We start from the raw sequence: 8,464 nt of genomic DNA on the forward strand, positions 1-8,464 counted from the left end.
TATTTTCTTCTCCGGACGTCTTGCCTACCTAAGGATTCTGATCACGGATTGCGGTATGGATAATCATTTCTGGATATAGGCTGGCGTTTCGTCTCATTCTCCCACATATCTTCATACTGCTAAGTTTTGCGATAACCAGGAAGATCTACGTTCTGTGCGGGGGTCTCCACTCTCACTCCGGCACTAACGAGCGCGCTCATCATGACTCAGTATATATCGATCATGCCGCCAAGGCGGAGAGCATAAAGCAATCGAACCTCACCATGATCATAAAGTCGGTTCAGAGCAAACACGTGAATGATGGATGTACGAATTACGCGCATTGCCAAAGAATTCATTTGTTCTCCTTGTTTCTGTCTTCCTTCTTCTACAGATGAGCGTATAAATCAATGCTTCCTCGCACAAGGGTCGCCTGATACTGCAAAAAGTATATACGTGACGTTTTCCCTGCCGTATGAAATTATATTCAGGGCGTACTAAGCAATTGAGCACTTGAAGAAACTCGTGTCAGCGTATTTTATTATGTCACACTAAACAATCTTCGTTTAGACATAATGCGTTCCTTCAAAATGTGTGTATTTCTTATGATTTGTATTATTTAAGTATTCATGCACAACCGCGCAAAAACGTTTTAGAGCAAAGCTGTATATGGCTAGTTTCCAGCGGATTGATGTCCGTAGAGCAAAAGCGTGGGCCGATCACGAAGATAGTGCAATACCGGGCCGACCCGTGGCGGAGATGATGCAGGCTTCAGGCACTCTGCCAACTTGCAAAAATAAGTTTAATATCTTGGGTCCAAATACAACCCGTATCAGATATTATACTCATAAGAACAGATAGTATACACTTTGACCCGCGTCGGTCATATGTCTACGTTCGCACCATACACGTGTACGCCATCCCGCGTATTCAAACCAGTGCCTACTAATCTGAGTGTGTCCTGTCTCCTGACGTCATACTCTACGTAGGCTCCTTTCCTCAGTTCTGCTCTGACTGTGAAATGGGTAGGCCACGTGTTGTACGGTCTGAAGAACAGTGTGCCTACCAAGAACGACGGCGTGAACAGAAAAGGGGATGGGCTACTGGTTAGTTCATGTAGAGCGGCCGCCCCGGGAAGGCGTTGGCCTCGAGTTAGAATCCCGGAACATGACGAATTTTTCCTGAACTACGAAGATTTCTTCCTGAAAAACCCGCGTCGGTTACCTAGTAGTTTCGTGCTATGTTCGGGTGGATGATAATCTTCCTTTAGAAAACAAAAACAAAACAAAGCAAAACGTCCTACATCGATATATTTCAGCATTCAATGCCTTATGATGACAAATATCCTTAAGGCATTATAGAAGGCTGAATGTATGGCATGGTGGAAGTACTAGAACAAGAACTGTATTATGTGACTTGCTCCTTTCATAGAAGAAGATATGACAAGTCTCAGTTATTTTTGTTTGTATTTCGAACTATGCAAGTTTTCCACACAATCTTCCTCACCAAACTTTTGACTAAGCTAAACAGTAGGTCTGTGTTTGTTTAAAGAAGACAGGATTTTCCCAGGTCTGTGCAGTGGCTGCAAATAACAGTGCTAATGGCAGACTGCAAAATACCAGACGGTAAGCACCCGTGCAAGCACTCGCTTATGTGTGCCGCATTTTGAGTATTCTCGTCCGCTGCTTGATTAGTTTCATGTATATTTATGTGTTGTGCATCGGATTTGCTTACAAGGTCATCCAGTGATCATCTATTTTATAATTAAAGTAATAGATTTAACAGCGAATATCTCTAATAATGGGGATGAGAGGTGGTGCACGGAGAAAACACTTTTGACTGGTTTAACACAGACGAAACTTTTTATAAATGGGGATGTACGGAATCACAAGCTCCGCGCCAAGAATAACGCAAGTAGCTGTGATGCCGCTCGATTTATAGCGTGTGTGTGTGGTACTTGAGTCGTTGCTATTACTTCTAGGTTTGATTAGCTTAATGCCAAGCCAACAATGTGCATAGCTCAAAGCCAAATGGGCCAACAGCTTCCACTCGTCACAGTCATTCTAGGGTTCTCCTTCAATAAATCCCGGTTACACGGAACTAACGAGACACCGACGCGGACAAGACGCCGACGATTGGATGACTAGTCCGCAGACTGTGGCGCTGAGAACCCTCCTGCCCAATTAGGGCCACAAATTCCACGATGCAACCGACGAAAGCCTGTCGTCGTAGTGTGACAGGCTTTCGTGAAGCCCACGCCGAGAAAACTAGTCTGCCGACCATTGCTCGGCCAGTCTTTGTGAGGTCGGCCCCTGCGAGAGAACTTCGTATCACAAATGTGATTTCTCGAGCAAATTAGCTTGTATTTTCTATATATATTCGCAGTCAAATTTGGTCGCAACCTGCTTCTCATGTTGGAATTCACGATTGTCAGCTCTTCCAGCCGTCCACATAGTCTTTGAGCCGATTTTGATCTTGTTAAGCAACAGCGGTTTGTGAAGTAGCCCGGTACATCATACCAGCTGATCTGGGTGCGATGCAATGCTGCTCATATGCGCATGGTGTCCCAACTCAAAGAAATTTGCTTTTGCTTTGTTGATAGAGGACATGCCATAATATTTGAGTACCTGCCGGTACATTGTGGCATCGTTGGAAACTAACGTCAGATGATGGCGTTGTCCGATGTGCCATACAGGAGCTCCGTACATTCGTTGTACACATTTTACAGCGAGGAGTCTGACACCACGCTCCAGGTCCCACCATAGGCCCGCCGCCATTCAACGCCTTCTGAATCCAGAGCAAGCAGGACACAGGCGCCCGACACTCCAGCAGTATTCCGCCGAGCGGCCGAGAATCGCTTAGTATTATGTTTTTAAATGCGGTAGAGCAGAGCGGAGACGTTGTTTGTCTTTAACTGCAAGAACCGACACAGTCTTGAATGTGTGAGATGAGACTTTTTGCGAGCTTTGTCTGCCTCAGCTGCACAAGAAGTGCTCTTATTTACTACCATTCGGCATGCGCTTTTTTTCGCTACGCGAGCACAACTGCCCCGCCCTACTGCCAGCGCTGGATATGACCGCCAACCAATTTCAGGCAATGACTGCCAGGTTAACAGCACCTGCAGCAACAACAAAGTGCTACCGACACCACTGGCATAAAGTAGCATAGAATGTTGAACTTCAATAAACATGAAAGTCAGCGCTACCACGCAAACGCTGCATGCTGAGCAACTTTACTGTAATTGAAAGCGAAGCCAAATGTGGAATAATAGGCGGGCTCCACAGAGGTTCTCTCTGCGCCGGGAACAGCAGGCGAACGAGCGCTCGACCAATTACAACATATTTGTCCATGCGTACGCAAATACATTTTTTTTACAATAGTGTAATTTCCCCTCGAAATCCATTCACGAGTGGACACGCGATCCCTACTGTTCGGTATGGAATGGTGCACAAACATTTACTACAGCATTGAAAATGAGACGAAAAAATATTAGGAAAAGAAAAACGCCAGAATGACAGAGCGCAAGTATACACGAATAAATTCACCATATGGTAAACATATGGTAACCTGCCGCTGTAAGTAATCTTTAAAACTAAATATAAATTCAGGGGTTTTACGTGCCCAAACAACGCGATGATTATGAGGCACGCCGTAGTAAGAGACTCCGGATCACTTTTGACCACCTGGGGATGTTTAACATGCCCCCAATGCACGGAACACGGACGTTTTTGCAATTTCGCCCCTATGGAAATCAAGATCCCGCGACCTCGTACTTAGCAGCGCCACGACATAGCAGCTAAGCCACCGCAGCGGGTGTAAGTAATCATAAACCCCTCTCAAGTTATTTGATCAGCCACTGGATGACAAGAATTAACTGTCGGAACCAAGCAGCGTGTTTGGAGCAGGTCACAAACAGACATTTCCTGGGGGCGCACACACGGCTTTTTGAGACCGAAGTTGTTGCACGTACAGTTAACAAGGACAACAGGTACACGAACATAGTAGCCCTACAAGTTTACTGCTGTAAAGTCAAGAATATGAAGAATAAAAGCAAACATCAGATTACAAGGTAAGCTTGCACACTATTAGATTGCAGCACACACTGAATGAATAAATCAAAGTTATACTTACGGTGCCTCTGCAGCATTAGTCAAAGTCCTTTGTCCTCTACCCACTCAATGCTCACCGAGGTGGCCAAAGTAGCCGCTGTCTGAGCCGTGACTGCGGCGCCACGCGCGAAACGCTGTTTTCTAGGAGCTCAATAGCGTTCGCTTTCACGCGATCAAAAATGGCGGTGTCCATGGGCATAGTGCTGTAAAATATCTACGCGTTTATTAAAAGTAGACGCTGCAAGTGAGCTTCTCCTCGCGCGCACGAAAACCTTCAGTTATTGGAATGCTCTGCAACACTCCACTCCCACCTTCACGTATACAACCTACGTAGATTCGGCATTGCAAATGGAGCAGCCAACAAATCTTTCACGGCTTGACGCAACACCGCTGTGTTAGCTGTGGGTCGGGGTAGCTTTCAGCTATACAGCTATCGCATTGAAATGTCTGACTCACTCACCCATGTGCAGATGGGAAGGTACCATTGATGATCTGCTGTGCCTTTGTTCACGCATTGACAAACAATGACACACTATCCAGTGTAGCTTGAGTAGACTTGACAATCAACTTCTTGCGGAAGCAAAGGCCTTGGGAGCCTCGCGTTACAGCTCATCCGCCCATAAAGCCACATGAGTTCTTCTGCAGTACATGGAGACTAGCGTTAGTGGAGATGCGCGGTACCTCGCTTAGTGCGTGTGAATCATCTAGAATAATGTCTTGTCTATCTCTATTTCTTGCGCTCCCCTCCTCCTCCCTACGGGTAGGGTAATAAACTGGACGAAGTCTAGTTATTGACCATTCCATCTGTCTTTCTTTCTCTACATATGCGCAAATCTGTTTTTGCATGATTTCGTCATGTTAGTGCCAGGCAGGGTTTCCTCTGTATTTCATACTGACGTAATAGAGCTAGCCATATACCTGCAAATGAAACCGGTGGACCGCTATAGTAAATTAGTATTCAACTGAGGAAACTTGTGCTCTGATATTACTTCCAGCAAATATGTGCGCAATCGCTTTATTGGGAATAGGTAGACAGAATTAAAAGAGCGAGCTGCAAGTGGGTAATCAGAAGCAAAAAAAAATGACAGCTGTCGTGTCGTTGCATTGCGAGAGAAAAACAGTATGCCTGTCTGCATCATCAACGCGACGACGATTGGGTTATTGGTGAGCAACTTACAGACTGTTGGCGTCTGCAAAGTGTGACAGGGGCTCCGACACTATGCACACCGTGGTCGTGGGAAGACGGCAGCCCAAAATGGGCGCGTACTGTCGGTATGGTGTGAGCGGGCCTTGAGGAACAACATCTCACTGACAACGCGATTGCCGCAACAGTTGCGCTTGTATAAACGGGATGTTTTTTTTTTCTTAACAGATCTTTTTAAATCCATCTGTGACGTTAAAAGAATTGCTTTCCTTGAGCTAAATTGCTCTCTGAGTGAGACATCATTTGCAGAAGAAATTAACGTGAATATTTCGCTAATTAAAAAATGCCTCCTGACTATTATCTAATCACTTTATGACACACATTGCAATTTAAGAAATGTAGCCGGTGACTTTTAAAGTCACGCCAACTTGAAATGAATTCTATAGGGTGACGGCAGTTTCGTAATATGTGTTCCCACAAGTTTGCGAGGTATACATTGGCTCTCAAGTAACTTTTCAGCTGCAAGGCATAAACATGCGTTTGTTAAAAAATCAAGTGACACAACCGTGCAATTTTACAGCAAGTTTGACTGGGCTCATTTCGAAGCTGGTGGTTGTGTAAAATTAATTCGAAGTGAATGTCGTCATGTTAGCCCCCGGCCGCCAACATGCCAGCTCAAGATCTCTATGAAATCACTGGCTTCAAATCGTGCATTGCAGTATGTGCGCGAAAGTAATTAGATGGAAAATTATTTGTGACAATGTGCTAATTATTCAAATATGCCCATTCACCTCAGTTTATGTTATGTATACCTCTTCAACTATTTCAGATCAATAAGTAGGTTTCTGCTAAATGCCACAGGATATAAGAAAAATCTGTTAACGTTCAAATAAATCCCCTGTTATATATTTCTTCCTGCTCAAATGAAGCCAAAATACGCTCCTAAAGCTGAAATGCACGACTGACTGTGCAGCCGCCCACATCGATATCAAGCCGGTGTGAATCTCGTTCAGTCTGGACTAACAGAGCCGAAGAGTTCTTGAACCCCTTATCCCTGCCTCGGAAACCCCGCCGCTTCCTTGGCAGACCTATTTATCGCCATCCATTAGGCGGGGGGGGGGGGGGGGGCGAAATCCGCTGTTGTATCAACTCCAAGATTGGCGCGAACGGCGCATGTAAATCTCACAGGCCAGAGTTTATGTTACGCCTTTCACCCCCCCCTCTTACCTCCCTCACCTCCAATCGTCTCCGTGCGCACGCTTGCCGGCGCCGCCGGCCCGCTCCGAGCATGTTATCTCCGAGCGTTTTGTCATCTCCGAGCGACGGCCGGCGTGGGCAGTTTCGTTGGTTTCGTGGTTCTCGTAAGGTGCTCGCCATTTTAGATAGCTGCTCACATGTTTTCCGCCATGTTTCAAGACTCGCACCGCTCGTGCACCGTGGGCTGGTGCACGGATACTTCAAGAACAAGTCCTGCAAGATTCTTCACGGGTCTCTAAAGACGACAGGTGAGCGCGCAGTTTGTGTCTCGGTTAATAATTGTAAATATGGCTGATTTGAAAAGAGTAAGATGTTACAGCAATATCGTTGCACCAACAAGCAGCGAACATAAAGCTACGTAAAGCGCCCGTCCTGTGTGTCTTCTTTTTCCGTGTTTTTTGCGCTGCTAGTCAAGGTTTTCAGCTATGAACCAACTGGCCCAAACAAAAGTTTTATTGCAGCATAAAGCACTTGAGACATGCTGTATAGTTCTGTACTTTGGTAATTGCGGCATAATATAGAAATCTTTTTTTTATATGTGTATACATGAAACGGCCTTCGTGTTTTATTATGTTCAATTTATTATTTCACTGTCTGAACATTTGTGCTGTTTAGTAGTCATGAACATGTCGTGCATCCTTCATTTCTGTTCATTTTCTGAGCGTGTATCACAACACAGTATACGAAATGTTGGTTTGCGGAAACGATGACAATAGAGGGTTTCATGCAACGCCACCGCGCTCTGGCAACGCTGTGCGCCGGCATCCGGCGCCCTTAGGAAACTTCTGGTAGCCGTTCATTTTGCTCGTTTTTGCTGGTATTTGTTCGCTCGCGCGCTCGTCCTGCGCATATTCTGTGTTGTTTTTCGGGTATATCGATATAAGTGCGACCTGTGGCATTCAGTGTGTTGTGTGACGGCGAGTAGCTCTTGGAACATCGACGGTTTTCATTACGTGTACTCGTCAACGATGTTTTTCAAATCTGGGAGCCAGATTTGCTCTGCTCACTTCATCCAAGGTGCGTTTCTACGTGGAGCAGCCGTTGAATAATAAAACTGCTACTGCGCGACTGTTCTGGCCGTACGACGTGTAACTCACGCGAGAGGAGCTCGACTCTCGCCCCGAGTTTGCCGCTCGTCCAGTTTCTTGACTCGGCGTGAATCGCTATGCTACGAACATGAGTTAAAATTATTGTTTAGCGGGTGCCATGCGGCCGCCGTTTTATGTTAATGTTTTTTGTATCTGGGGCACAAGTGCACTTCTGCAGCTTTACTACCTAGGTACATGTGCACATTGGTTTATCATGTTTAACGTCCCAAAGCGACTCCGGCTATGACGGACGCCGCAGTGGAGGGCTTCGGATAATTTCGACCACCTGTGGTTGTTTACGTAACTGACACCGCACAGTACGCGGACCTCTAGCATTTCGCCTCGATCGAAATGCGACGGCCGGGGCCCAAACGGCGTCTTTCGGGTCAGCAACCGGGCACCGTAACCGCTGAGCCATCGCGGCGGCATGTGAGCATTCGTATCGGTATCGCAGAGCAGAATCGCAGAAAAGTTAGCGATTTCCGTGCATGCATGTAGGAAGTTTCGACCACATTCTAAAAGTATTTACGAATTAACGGAGGCCGATTATGGATTGCAATCTCGTGCGCAACACTACAGGTTTCATTTTGTTAGAAGTGTGGTAAATTCGTGAGCATTTAAGTTAGTCCCATTTCAGTCGACCTAGGCTTCTTGCACTAAATGACTTTTGAAAATGTACAGTTATTTGTGAATGCATATTGAAAAGCAGAAACAAGGCATATGACGCAGAAAATATATGCATGTACACATGCACAGCTTACCACTTCATCCTCCATCTTGCAGCAATAATAGTGCCATTGCGAAATGCAAAAACGCCCGTGTGGTTGTGTTGTAGGGCACGTTAAAGAACCCCAGGTGGTCAAAATTAATCCGGAACCCTCCACTAC

The 8,464-nt window shown here is 45.9% G+C and overlaps 1 non-coding gene across 1 annotated transcript; it reads right to left on the reverse strand.

The window, feature by feature from the left end:
* Nucleotides 1-684: 684 nt before the first annotated feature.
* LOC119443278 (U2 spliceosomal RNA) lies at nt 685-868 on the reverse strand. The gene has a single exon (XR_005190229.1). It is a non-coding gene; the product is annotated as a U2 spliceosomal RNA (small nuclear RNA).
* Nucleotides 869-8,464: the final 7,596 nt, after the last annotated feature.

Source organism: Dermacentor silvarum, chromosome 2 (assembly GCF_013339745.2).
Source record: "Dermacentor silvarum isolate Dsil-2018 chromosome 2, BIME_Dsil_1.4, whole genome shotgun sequence".
Lineage (NCBI taxonomy): Eukaryota > Metazoa > Arthropoda > Arachnida > Ixodida > Ixodidae > Dermacentor > Dermacentor silvarum.